This window comes from Astatotilapia calliptera, chromosome 2 (genome assembly GCF_900246225.1).
Source record: "Astatotilapia calliptera chromosome 2, fAstCal1.2, whole genome shotgun sequence".
In the NCBI taxonomy this organism is placed as follows: Eukaryota; Metazoa; Chordata; class Actinopteri; order Cichliformes; family Cichlidae; genus Astatotilapia; species Astatotilapia calliptera.
The window spans coordinates 14,932,107-14,947,527 of NC_039303.1; positions in this window are offsets into that span (position 1 = coordinate 14,932,107).

Sequence of the window (15,421 nt, forward strand, 5' to 3'; positions counted from 1 at the left end):
ACTAAAACGAAGCAAAAGAGATCAAATCTGTCTGAATGTCTTGTTCAGTTTTTACATATTGATTACAGCGCTCTCCTCCTCTCCTCTGTCTCCTCTCATGCTCTCTCTTTCGTCTTCATTCTTTCCTGTGGGACAGCTCCCCTTTCTCTCTCTAACTTTGACACCAGTTCTTTCCCTCATGTATACTCTTATGAAATTTGACTCCACTGCTTTTCACAGAATTAACATTAGATTTATAGATATAACTGACAGCTCAGGTGGTGAGCAGGATTCATTCAGAGGAGGACTACTTTATTAAGTATTCCACTATGTAAACCAGTGTGCTGTGTTACAGCTTTTATATGCATGTGTGTGTGTGTGTGTGTGTGTGTGTGTGTGTGTGTGTGTGTGTGTGTGTGTGTGTGTGTAAAATGTAATGCTAGGTATTTATTAAAGGCAGTATTATATACTGTAATTCATACATTAATCTAAGAGACTGATGAGTCCAATTAGGCATGTTTTATTTTGTTTGTGGGATCTTTAATAGTTGGGGATGATGGAGGAAATTCTGTCAGAACAGCTGTATGAAGCTGTGAGTGCGGGGTTAAAACTTTGGTTCTGCCATGTAACTCTCATTCTGCATGTATAGAGGTGAGTTTCTTTCTGCTGTTCAATAATAGTACTGATATTTCTAACAATATTCACATTTCTATATGGAGATCGGTGCATAATTAATAAATGTCTACATGTGTTTTTTCAGCAGTGTGCATACAGAGATTTTAATATAGTTTCTTTTTTTAAAACCTCCTTCAGTCAAACCCATACATGCCATACTGAAATGACTGTCATAATGCAGCAGTCAGTGTGACTGTATTACTGTTGTGTCAGGTTAATGTCTGAATCTTAAAATATGTATTATGTAGACTCTAAAAGCAGAAACACAAAACTAACCAGAAAATACAGAACTTTCTGAAGTGAATCTCAGGGACTAACTGTGTGTGTATTAGCATTGCAGTAGTAAGATCAATACATCTAATTCTCATTGTGCTGAAAAATACAAAGTCTAAGTTTAAGCCACTTTTTAAAAAACAGAATGATATCAACATTTACATCTCATTTGCTCCAACTGAATGTCTGTCTTTTACACATTTATCAGAAAGAAGAACATGCTAGAAAGTGGGTACATTGTATAATCATCCACAGACAGAAGATTTAACCAGAACAAATTGCTCTCAGAACTGTACTGGAATAATCTGCATTAGCACTCTGGCAGGGACTCTCAAAGGGTTGCTTGGTCTTTCAAAACAGAATTCTTAGATTTTTTTTTTGAGTAATTCCAATAATACTGATATAATATAAATGCTACAGAGCAGGAAGGCTGCTCTATAACTGAAATTGAGGTCTGGTCTCCTGATTGGATAAGAACAGCATAATTCATCTTGACCTTAGGTATCCAGAAAGAGGAATAATATATCATCCTACAGTGCCATTCCAAAGTCTGTATATACTCATTCAAATACAGTTACATTTTTGAAACAAAGGCCAGGTGTAATCAATCGTCTACTAAACTTTTAAAGAAAATTCATGTGATGTTTGCCCTGATCACAATTGAAGTTTAAGATAATAACAGAAAACAGGCCATTGGGTAAATCCAAGTCTTTAAAGAATGCTATTTACCTTTACATTTTAATCAGATTTAGACACACAGGGACATCTTTTCAAAGGCTATGGTTGACACATCAGATTAACATGGAAAATATCCACGGTGCTTGGTGATTCATTACTCAGTATGCAATTGCAGGTCAGTGAGTAGGTCATAGCAATATGATAAATTTCACAGCACTTTTCTGCCTTGACATACAAAGTGGTTTACAGTTTATTTTCATTCTCCAATTCAAACTCGTGTTGGAGAAAGATGTGTTTTCAAAGCTCACACTTGAGCTGAATTGTTCCTTTAAAGGATCGATCAAAGCAAAGTCAGGAAACTCTTAAACCAGGATCTTGGAATCAAACCACCAACCTTCAGATTAGTAGGTGACCTGCTCTACCACAGCCACCCAAACTGAGAGCTTAACCTTTTGAACATATTATAATATTAAATCGGTGCTCAAAATATATTGAATGGTGGCTGCCACATGTGTCAGCAATGAGAGAATTGGAGAGCCATTTCAGATAAGCACAGAGTGAAGTTAAATTTACTTTGATAAATATAAACATGAATCTTCCTTAGTGAACAGAAAACATTAAACAGAAGCAGAAAAATGTCTGAAAATTATGACACTTATAAAGATAACGTCACAGTTTTGCTTATCTCACCTTGTGAATGAGCTGATTTGCAATTTGAGCATACAAAGTTGACAAAGATATCTTTAAGTGTGCACAGTAAGTGAAGGTGACATATCTGATGTGGTTATGGCACTGGAAACAGTTCAAACATATAAACTGAAAAGACCCAAATCAGAATCCAGAAATCAGGGCTAACAAGATTATTTTTATTTATTTATTTTTACTTGTCAAACTGGTCGTAGCTCAGCAGCAGCTTGTTGGGTACATATAATGAATTAAAATTTGTGATGGCAAAATATAGAGTTTGTCAGTAATTGAACAGTATATACATAGACTGGCTTGGCTCACCCACTCTCCGTGACCCTAAAATGGTACAAGTAAGAAATAGCCAGTACACAGTGACAATACTCTTACATGGATATCTTTGGAGTAGCAAGAAAAACACCCTACAAGAAGCACACTAGGCTCGGGCAGAGTTCCATGAAAACCTTGAACTTTAGAGGCTATAAACCCAAATAGTATGACGTTGGTGAAGCTGCCCACTACACTGCTAACTTTGTACACAGAAATACTGAAATCTTAAATACAAGAGAAACATTCATAGTCTTACTCTGGAAGCTAGTAAAGACTTTATATTTATCTTGTTAACATATAACTGAGGTGCATTCACTGTTGATACAATTGCTCTAACCTCTAAAAACCTTTTATTTGCCCTGCAAAATGTTTTCATTTAGGTGTGTTCAGAAGAACTACTGGTTCTGCTGGAGACTAATAATGGGGATAACCACAACATCACTGGTTTTCAAAAATGTCATGAGCATTTAGATTAAGGCTTTACTGTCAGACTAACTCTCCATCTGTTCATAACAGATTTTGTCCTTCACTAGCTGGGCCCAGGTCCTCATTTTAGGTTTGACAGCGTTTTTTTAGTAGATAAAGGCAGATGGCTCAAATATGAATTGAGATGCGGTTTGGGGGAGGTCTCAGAGGGGACTCAGAGTGGCTCCTGGGCCAAGCAGATCCCCAAGTACTAATGAGAAGTGAAAGAATTGAAAAAGAGGAGGGAGGGCGGGGCATGAAAAAGAGAGCGAACACCTTGGGGATGTCATAAATAGATAAGAACCAGAAGTGACATGTTTGGAGGTGTGGTCACGCTGCTGAATTTCATTTATCTCCAAGAAGTCAAGTCTCTTCATTTGAAGGAAGAAAGAAGTCTGATGAAGTCAGCTGAAACAAGCTGAAATACATAATAAAAGACTGGACTGCTGAGGGCAATGGTATGGTATATGTTACGGTTTTGAGGTACAGTTCAGATGTGCTGAAGGACTCATTATCAGTGTCAACTCCAACCCAGTCTCTAACAGTAATATTAACTCTAAACCTTTATTTCAGAGAAAGCTAAATGTTTTTTGTTTTTTCATGAAACAAAAAAAAAACAATTAGGGGCATGACCAGTTCGATTTCAATTCAACTTTATTTGTACAGTGCCAAATCACAACGACAGTCGCCTCAAGGTGCTTTAGATTGTAAGGTAGACCCTACAATAATAAATCCAGACAAAAACCCAACAATCATATGACCTCCTATGAGCAAGCACTTTGGAAGGAAAAACTCCCTTTTAACAGGAGGAAACCTCAGGGCCTGAAAACTGAAGGCTCTCCCTCTCTTTCTATTTTTAAATACTCTAGGAACCACAAGTAAGCCTGCAGTGTGAGAGTGAAGTCACCCCATATCACCCCAGATCACTTCGCTCTGGGGTGATATGGGGTTATGGTACTATAAGTTCATTAAGAAAAGATGGGGCCTGATTATTTAAGACCTTTCATATGAGGAGCAGGATTTTGAATTCAACTCTGGATTTAACAAGGAGCCAATGAAGGGAAGCCAGGAGAAATATGCTCTCTCCTTCTAACGTACAGGAGGTTATTTAATGGCATGGCTGCTTTGATTGGCTAATTTGCTGACACAGGCATCTGCAGCTAGGCCCCTACCCTGCTAATTTCAGTCACCAAACTGGACCTTCCAACTGGGTTTGCACTTTTAGTGCCTTTTACAGCAGTCCTCCCTTATGGCGTGTCCTCATTTGCAGTTTTTTCCTCATATAAGATTTGTAGATTTGTTTTCCTTGTGTCTGTTACTGCATTATTTTACATTACATTTAAGTTCAGCAATAAAGCTGCTTTTATTTCTCACATCCTGAGTCCTGTGTCTGGGCCCGACTATCCGTCACGCAGCCACCTTGACAGTTACAAACTAAAAAGCTTTCATAATAACATTTAATGTATTTTTCAATTAGATTTAATTAATTTTGTTAATTACTTTTGGTAATTTGCCATAAAGGAGCTCCTCAGGGGACTGTGTACTCCTCATCTACGGCACAGTGAGCACGAGTGGGGTAAACGGAGTCCTAATGGATGACTTCATCAAGTAGTCTGGGAGGAATAATCTACTTCTGAATTTGAATAAGACCAGAGAGGTGGTTACTGATTTCAGAAGGAACATGGTGACTATATGACTTGTGTCTATCCTGAGGCAGGATGTGAATGTGGTGGAAGAGTATAGCTACTGAAACTGATGTGAGCAGCCAAATTTACAACAAGCTGAACTGAAAGAGCCACAGAGGCTGTATAAAAAAGGGGGATGAACAGGTTTCTATTTCCTATTTCTCCAAAATATAATTATATTTTTATTGCAATTGATTTCTTATTTGAAAAAGTAAATAACTGTGTACTTGCATTCCAAAGCTTGTCACCATAAAAAGTAATCTGAGTACTCTGCAGCCAACAGTGGTCTTGATTATAAGTTTTACTGGTTTTACTCAGATTCCTGAGTAATCTGTGGAAATGATTTTCTCCTCTCTGTGACATTTTCACATACAAAAAGCAAAGGCAGTCGTGCTCATTCATACTGGCTTCACACATTTCACACCCTCGCCTCGTCATACTGCAAGAACTCAACCTCTGCGCCCACTGACACACACACACACACACACACACACACACACACACACACACACACACACACACACACACACACACACACACACACACACAAATCATCCACAAGGACTCGCAGAGTTTGATATTTTCGCCTAAGTGGCTTGTATAAAGACAGTTCTGCCTGGCTTTCCGACATGACTCACAGTTACTAGGGGCTACAATGAGGCCAGACCAAAGCCAACTGTGTTGCAAGTGTGTGTTTACATATGTGTATATGCAAGCAGCTCCTTTGAAGCAACTTAAAGAAGTCCAGACGCTTTTCTTTGCAAGCTCCTTTGAAATAAACTTTCAACAATGAAGACAAGCTCTCTTGCCATCTTGCAAGATGCTGTCTCTGTCCAATAGGTTTTTTGAGTGCAACAGTTTTGATTTTTTTTCCTTCTTTTACCCGTTAGTTAAAAATTATTTCAGTTACTTACACTTTAATTGTCACATGTATTGGCTCACCCTACAAATCAATGAACTCAGTCCACAAAGCAAGATCAGGGTTCAGTTCCTTCACACCACACACCCTCATCCGTGTCCTTGTGGACCCTGTGTTGTGCATTGATTTGGTGGTGTGAGCCAGTATTTTGGACAAAGTGTATATAAAGGCAGACGTGTGGGGCTTGATATTATATTCCTTACAATTCAGTTTATTTATATGGTGCCAACAAAATGAATGCCAAGGCACTTCACACAGTAGGTTTAGGACCCTACAAAATATAACTAAGAAAACCCAACACTTGAGCATATGTTGTCTGCCATGATATGGATATGACATAATATCATTATTGTTTGTACAACCATCTGAAAAAATAATGGATTACATGGTTTAGTAAAAACAAGTGCTTCCTCAATGAAAATATGTTTTCAGTTCTTTTCAGTTTTTGATTTTGGAAATGTGTATTTCAGCAGGGAAAAATCAGAACTGAAATAAAGTGGTGTCAAGCACATGAATTATATTTTGTGTGTGTGTGTCTATCTATCCATCCATCCATGCATCCATCTAGCCATCCAACTTTTTTGGAACCCTCCAGTCTCTTACAGTATGTTACTGTTAACTGAAATTACGGTCAATTACGACCTGTTAAACAGTAAATGACCGCCTGTTGGGACACGGTATCCTCTAGCAGAGATGAATATTTTTGGTACTGATGATGCGTGATAACGGTAAGTTACTGGTTAATATATTGCAGTATACCAATTTCTTAATCACAGTATGATGTTACTTTGTTGACGTAATTTACGATATAACGACATAACGGTATCTTACTGGCGTCATTGTCGCCAGTGAGATACCGTAAAAAAGGCTACGGTGCGTTACCATAATTTGTCCAAGAGTATTATACCATACCAGCAAAAACGGTATCATCCTGCAGAACAGTAAGCTACCGTAACACGGCGTCACAGTATGACGCTGGCAACAGTGTTACCGTAAAGTGGCGATGAAAAGTCTAACAGTGTAGCCTTTTCTTCAAGTTCCAGTGCACAGCTGGGATTACCTCTTGCCGGAATAACATACGAATACATCTCTAGATGACATACATGGGTTTAATAGTGCTATATCTCATATATATGCAGTAATGAGATGAAACACATATTACTTCTACAGTCTAATTATTCATGTCAATTGATTGTTTTAAAACAAATGTAAGCAGTACCACAGCCTGGCATACAACCAGGCTAACACACAAAATTATGACTCATTCAATAAATGCATTAGTAAAGACATAAGCGATCTATCAATATACTCTGCACCAAAACTCAACAGTTGATCAGTTCAACTGTTGCTTTTGGTGGTTTCATGTGTCTCAAATATGCCTTCAGAGAATAGTCATGCAATATAAATACATAGTACATGTACTATAAGTACAAATGTATAAATAAAAACCCCTCAACAGGGATTTCAACAGGGACCTACTGTCTATTAAACGTGAACTCTAACTGTACAAGACATTTCAAGGCTCCGCTGTATTTGTAGCAAATGCGTCAAGTCCACAGATGCTTGAATATACTCAACAGATGCAAAACTCCTAGAAAAGACAAAACATGTTCATGTATTCAAAGACTAGTCATTTTACTTCTCTGTGCAACAAGCAATCTGTCCATATTTGCTATCTAGAATGCCCAATGGGCAAAACTATATAAATGACTGACTGAATTCAAGTTGAAGAAGCGAGTGCCTATTTAAAATCAGTATTTAGTTATTATCTTAGATTCTTTTTGCCTTGCTAGATGTTTGCTTAATCCTTAGCCTACAGTCACATGAATCCTCTCAGAGTTTTCAAGGACTGTAAACACAGATTGTGCCCTAGCTGGGTAAGTGATATGCTAAATATTAAGGTTGAAAGTTAGCTTTTTAATGATAACACTGGGTTTTTACATCTCTGTCCACCTGGGCAATTGCTTAAACACACAAGACCTTAAAGGCAAATAGCTGCTTTATCAGTTTTAGTTGACTTTTGGTATTTTTAAAAGGCCAGTACATACAGACCACCTGGATGACCTGACTGGCGTGTAACTGACAAGCATGTCAGAATTATATTAAGGTGCCAGACTGCTTAGGGCTTTGTAAACAAGAAGACGGTTTCTGCAATTAATTCTAAAGTTCACTGGAAGTCAGTTTGCAGGATATAAACGTATTTTACTGTGCATTTTACAGTTTTGTTACAGTTTTGTTCTGTTCTTCTAGAATATCATTAAAGTTACGTAAATAGACTGTGATTTCACATTTCAAATGTAAATTAACATTAAATCACTGTAATGCAATAAAACGTAATTTTCATGATTATTAAATGTATCTGTCTGTACATATGCATATGTAGATTGTTAAAATACATTCACAAATGTATCATGATTTCACAAATATCTGTCCGTTATTTGAAAGATTGAACTGTTGAATTCAAATGTAATGCTATGGATTTGATTTGATTTGATATACCTTTATTAGTCCCACAAGAGGAAATTTCATAAGGCTGCCGACCTATTGCACGCAATGGCGGCGCCATCTTACCCTCCGACCATATATACATTACACAAAACATCACATGGGGAAGACAGGTCAGAGAGGTATAACAATGGAAAAATGAGGAATAAGGAATCCCATATATAATTAGCACAACAAACTCAATTTTCATTACTGAAAATAGCTGTATTTTCATGAGACAGTTATTTTCTGTTATTTTACGGTAGTATTTTGGCGCCCCAGCTGCCGGAATCTTACTGTTTTTTTAGAATGTTTTTTTTTCTATTTATATATAATTTCATTGTTTAATCACATTAACATGTTCCTAATTTAATGTTTAAAATCACTTGAAAAGGCAAGATCCCATGTAAAATTAGTGCAACAAACTGTATTGTCATTACTGGAAATAACCGTATTTTTATGAGGAAGTTATTTTCTGTTATTTTACAGTAGTATTTTGGCGCCCCAGCTGCCAGAATCTTACCATTTTTTTAAGATGGAGAGCAGATTGGTATCTTTAAGGTTTGGAATTTCAATCTTAATTATGAAACTAAAAAAAGAAGAAATACAAGAACTTGACTGATGATACACATCTAGGGATGGGGCAGTCAAGACCTTTGTGATGCCCCACAAAAATCACAAAAAAACCCCAACAAAATAAAACAGTTAATCATTCTCTGATGAGGAATGTTTGGTGGGCTCTGTCGTGTTAATATGCTCTAAGAAAAAAAATTATCATTTGAGAATGTGACCCACTATCTAACAAGATGTTTTGAGAATATTATTATGAAATATTATTGGGAATTTGGATCTTCAGTTAAAAACAAAGTGGAATAATGACTTTTTCTCCTTGGCTCTGGATGAGAGCTATAATGGCTGCCACACAGTCCAGCTACTCATTTTTTTACATGTACAAAAGAGTTTAAGATTATAGAGGAGCTGGCAATAATGTGTTTAATGAAAGGGACTACATTAAGGTGCGTTTACAGAGCTACCTGAGTATGGAACTTGAGAGCAGAAATTTCACTGTTTTGTGAGAGGAAAGGCAAGGATATTCCAAAGGTAGTGATGTGCAGATCGATCCTGAAATATCGATTCCTCCGATACCAGTCATTTATGTTCTAGAATCGATTCTCACATTAAAATATAGATATTTTTAGTAATTTAGGGTTAATTTGTAGTTTATCATTAACAGCAACACAGTGGAAAGAAACTATAACATTCGGATTGTCTACATTCAAAGGAACTACTTCCTCTTCCGCCTTTCATAGTCATGTGCAAAATATGGCTGTATAAATGGCTCGCAGCCCCTTGGCGCGCGCACTCACAACAATGGCTGAGCCTAATTGTGCGGACATATTTTACCTCCACAAACAGCTGAGACATGGTTTGCAATACATGTAGCAAAAAAGTGCTCCAAGAGTGAGGTGTTGTGGCTATACTTTCCCAACCTTGAGACCTCAGAATTAGGGAGACAATCAAAAGGGCACATTTTACAGGGTTTATTTATCGGATAAAATACGTTAAATGTCACCGAAACAGCGGGGGTGTCCAAATTCAGAGGCTGCTTCCACCTGAGGACCTGCCCTTCGCGGTCTAAAGAAAGCCGGTAGTACTACTAGTAAAGTAGTACGTCATGAGTTCCCTCGGTGGAGTGAAACTCAGCCGTCTGCTCCTTGCTATCTAAAATATAACCGGGCGCTGGCGTAAACTCTCGACCGTCTCACACTTTCTTTAATTAGTTTTCTGTTTGAACCCACCCGAGGGATTAATAAAGTTAAATTTAATTTAATCTAATCTAATAACTTTAATCTCAGCCAAACCAATTTACTCACGAACAAACAAAACACTGAAAAAGCCAAACAATAACATTTTTAAGTTATCAAAGTGACTTATATATCATGTTTAACCCGAGTAGTGAAAGCCTGCGGGGGTTTGAAGACGATGTGTCGATCGGCTCAGATAATTGAAGTTTACACAGCTACATTCTCACCTGAAAACATGTTAAAAGTTGGGGGTTTTTTGGACCCAGAAAGAGAAATAAGAGTAATATTAAAACTAAGTAGCTGCCGCCATTGTTGGAAACTGGAATTGGCTCGGCCGTGCTATGAATTCTGCAATATGGTTTTTCAATTTTGTTGTCCAGGTGGAAATTCGGGAGAATGGTGGCTCCGGGATTCTCCCAGAAAAATCGGGAGGGTTGGCATGTTTGGTTGTGGCAACATCACTAACCTTGTCAAACACCTCAGAGTAAATCATATCACAGAATATGAGGCGCGTATGTTGAGATGAACTGAAGAGGAGGAGAGGGACAGGTGAAATGACACACTGATGTTGGTAGCATTATGTAAATGCTTCATGTTAAAACTGATGCCACCAATTGATTTTTAACTTTAAACACAAGTATGTTGTTTTGAATTTAATTAACAACATAATATTTCAATACAACAAAATGCAGTAAATTAAATCCAACGTAAAAAGTTCATTTAAAATGAAGAGCACTTTAATTTAAAGAGGATTGTCCTAATAGGCTCTCCGTACTTCTGAGTTTGCACATGTGCAGTGTGGAAGTTTGATCATCCGCCATTTTCAACTGAGACTTGCATATGCTTAGCATCCTGGATAGAATCCATCGCCATCTGAGGATTATTTGGTAAGTACAACAATTTAAGGATGACAAATTTGATTAATGTATACTAACTGATACACATCTGACACTTTCGGGAATACTTTTGCATTTTCTTTAAACAAATGATGCCTGGCAAATTTTTTAACACTCTAGCTTGTATACCTCTCTCACATGTTAGAAGTATGAAAACATTTAACAAATATTGTTGAACCTGCTTCGGTGTAATTTTCCAAAATCTTTTGCGATTCTTGTTAAGATGAGACTTGCCTACTAAGACCGACAGTTTTAAAATTACTCCCAACATCTACCGCACCTGCTCCCTGACATCAGTAATGACCACTGGGAGCGCCAGCGATCCTGTAGTTTGAAGAATGAAATGAATGTATAGTGTATTTTAGAAATGTGCATCAATTAAGTTGCTACATTGTTTGAAAGAATTCGACTCCATGTTGATTTCTGGTTTAGTGTCAGAAATCTTCACTGAAGAAGCTTCACTTTTCTTTCCAAGCTCCTTAGACTACGATGACCTGGATGACTGTGAACCTTCACAGACTTATTGTTATCCACAAAATGTCATGATAGGATTTTAAGTCCATATTGCCCAGTTCTAATCTTCTATTTAATTTTAATATTTTTAGGGGCACAATTATTAAATATATTGTTGAACAATCTACAATTGATTAAAGCAAAAATGAAAGCTTTCACGTAATGTCAAAATTGAAAAGCTTCGATTTTTGGGTTCATATATTTGTTAATCTGACACAGAGGAGTCAGTGCCTTACCAATCATGAACCTCACTGCACATCACTGATGTGAGTTATGAAACATTGCTTAATCACATATCTGCTATGTGTTAATATTTTTGACTTTGTTTTGTAAAGAGGTTGAAAGGAACCAAAATAGGAAACTTCTCTCATATTGAGTTCTTATCTCCACCAGAATCCCAGCATTGATGTTCGACGGGAATGCATTCTGAAAGCTGTCTGTCTCTACTTAAATGAAAAGCCAGATGACCTGTTCAAGGAATTCTTGGTAAGTTAAAAAAGGAAAACGATCAGTTATTTTCCTTTTTTAAATTTGGGATTGGAAATGGAAGGTGGACTTACTTGTCCATATGTATATGTACGCAATTAACTTAACTTTTTTTAATTTTTATTTAAAGGATGTGGATCTTGGTGCAAGCAGAGAAACGGAGCAGCTGACTTTGGGAGTCTATGTTGTCAGACATGAGAGCAAACTCTGCAGATACACCTGAGGACATTGGTGTCATCATAGAAGGATGCACTGTGCTGCAAGCTCTTAGTGATGTGGCAAAGGGTTGTGCCCTCCTGCTTGGACTAATCTATAGTCTAAATCTGAGCTACCCAAAGCACCTGAAATACACATTTGAATTTCTTCAGAAGGTGCTGATGGAGTTGGATGGGAACAACCTATCCATGAAGGTGCAGGTTCTGAAAAACAAACTGCTTGAGTGAAACAGCCTGCAGTGAACTATAGAGGACACTGAACTTTAAGGTTCTCGAACCCTTCTCCTTGCACTTCATAAACTGTTCAGTTTGAATTGCCACAAGAACTTCTGCAAGGCCTTTCACTTTTCTGCGTTCTTTGTTCTTGAACCTTTACCAACATCCAACTACACTGAAAAAGACTGCTCCTAACTTTGGACTTCAGTTTAAGTTTTGAAGCAAAGGTTATTTTTCTAAATATGGACAAAAATGACACAAAAGTAATTTCTACCTGCTGTTTGCAGGGCTGTATTGTAGGCTTTTCATTGTAGCCCAATCAAGTTTAAATTCCATCCATCCATCCATCTTCATCCGCTTTGTCCGGGGCCGGGTCGCGGGGGCAGCAGCCTAAGCAAAGAGGCCCAGACCTCCCTCTCCCCAGCCACCTCCTCCAGCTTGTCCGGGGGAATACCAAGGCGTTCCCAGGCCAGCCGAGAGATATAATCTCTCCAGCGTGTCCTGGGTCTGCCCCGGGGCCTCCTCCCGGTGGGACATGCCTGGAACACCTCACCCAGGAGGCGCCCAGGGGGCATCCTTGTCAGATGCCCGAACCACCTCAACTGGCTCCTTTCGATGTGGAGCAGCAGCTGCTCTACTCTGAGCCCCTCCTGGATGGCCGAACTTCTCACCCTATCTCTAAGGGAGAGGCCAGCCACCCTTCGGAGGAAGCTCATTTCTGCCGCTTGTATCCGCGATCTCGTTCTTTCGGTCACTACCCACAGCTCGTGGCCATAGGTGAGGGTAGGGACGTAGATCGACCGGTAAATTGAGAGCTTCGCTTTTACACTCAGCTCCCTCTTCACCACGACGGACCGGTGCAGCGTCCGCATTACTGCAGCTGCAGCCCCAATCCGTCTGTTGATCTCCGGCTCCCTTCTCCCATCACTCGCGAACAAGACCCCGAGATACTTGAACTCCTCCACTTGGGGCAGGAACTCATCCTCGACCCGGAGTGGGCACTCCACCCTTTTCCGGCTGAGAACCATGGCCTCAGATTTGGAGGTGCTGATCCTCATTCCCGCTGCTTCACACTCGGCTGCGAACCGTTCCAGTGCGAGCTGGAGGCCTTCACTCGATGAAGCCAACAGAACCACATCATCTGCAAAAATGCGGGAGGATGGGCCCATGTCTCCTCTTCGGGCTGTGCCCGGCCGGACCCCATGGACTAAGGCCCGGCCACCAGACGCTCGCCCTCGGGCACCCTCCCCAGGCCTGGCTCCAGGGCGGGGCCCCGGTAACCCTATCCCGGGCAGGGTAAACTGTTCCCTCGGTGTCCTTTTCATAAGGGTCTTATGAATCGCTCTTTGTCTGGTCCCTCAAGTTTAAATTAAGTCATGTTAATGTTAAAAATGTTGGAATCACAACACTTTCCAGTTTTAATCATTTCAGTTTAACATGACATTCTGTATCTTGTCTTCCTGCACCTAAAATGCACTTGAATATATGTAAAGATTGTTTGGGGAAAAAGATCTAGAAGCATTTGAATTGCTCAAAGTGTGCTTCAACAAGTTTTACACAAAGTGTTATTAAAGTTAGGTTAACTGAATAAACTTGTGTTCGATTTATTTAATTTACAAACTTAAATAGAGTAAGTTGCAATTCTGTTAAAGTGATTTAATCCTATAGTTTCAGTAGCGTGTGTTTTGGGTGAGTAGATTTATCAGATTTACTTAAAATTTGTTGTTCAAATTAAATATATCATACATTTTATATTTCACTAACCCAGTTGTGTGGAACCGGTTGACATAACTGGGTGGAGTAAATACAACATGTTATTTCTCAAAGTAAGTACAGCTTGTTTTGGTTGAGTAGGTTTTATTTAGTCTTCTCAATTTAAATCAACAAGGTTAGTTATATAAACATTATGATATTCAGCTAATACAACATGATTCTTTTGATTTGCATTTAATTATCCAAATCTTATCAGATGTACTTAAAATTTCTTGTTCAAATTAAATGTATCATACATTTTATATTTCACTAACCCAGTTGTGTGGAACCGGTTGACATAACTGGGTGAAGTAAATACAACATTTTATTTCTTAGAGTGCGAGACACACGTCTCTCACAGAGTCCTTTAGTGCTACAGGCAGGCAACGTGTTCAAATAGCACAACTTCAGTTTTTTTAAATTTCCATATGATGAACTCTGCATTATTAAGTGATAAGAACAAGTAATCTGATGTCCTGTAATCATTATGACGCTATAATTTGAAATACAATAAATAAAATACGTTTTTTTGTATAAAGTATCGGTATCGGATCAGTATCGTCGATACCACCCTGAAAAGTACTTAGTATCGGATCGGAAACGAAATCAGTGGTATCGCACATCACTATCCAAAGGTCTCAGATGCAGACTGGAAGACCAATCGTGCACTGACAGTTGATGTGACTGAGATGTGACTGAGTGAACTAATGCTATAACTGATGCCAAACTGCAAGGCCTGGTTCCATGAGAAGGTTGCACTTTCTTTTATTAAGAAAAGCAAATCAGCCATAATAAAGGCTCACTTTTTGTTTAAATCTCAGTTTATCTCTCCTGTGTCTGTAAATGAGTGTGCTCCATAAAAACACCGGCTACTCTGCCGTGACAGTTAGTGTTGTATCATTTAAAAAGAAAACCTGCCTTGTTTGGGTTTTTACAAAATCATTTACCACATCACAAATAATTTGAGGATAGATAAACTGTAGACATGATTTACTGAGGACCATAAGTACAACTAAGTTTGAGTTAGCTTGTTCAAGAATGCACAATCACTTAGAGACACTTAAATAAACACATAAATAAATAGGAATTGTTGCAACATACCGAAGGCCGTTATACTTGTAGAATTTATAGAAAAACAATTCCTGCAAACAGACTTTAGTGCAGTGTGTTAGAGCAACAACCTTTCCAAATAAGCAGTTTCTTTATCACTTAATGGATTGATTTTGGGGCAGTAAGCAGCAACATTTTAATTGTCCTATTTGAATTCCTCTTATTACTTTGGACTTTTTTTTCTTCTTACAGTTTTCACACTGAGGCACAACAAAAGCACAATGCCAGTAGTCTAATTAGTCTTTACTTCACTTCT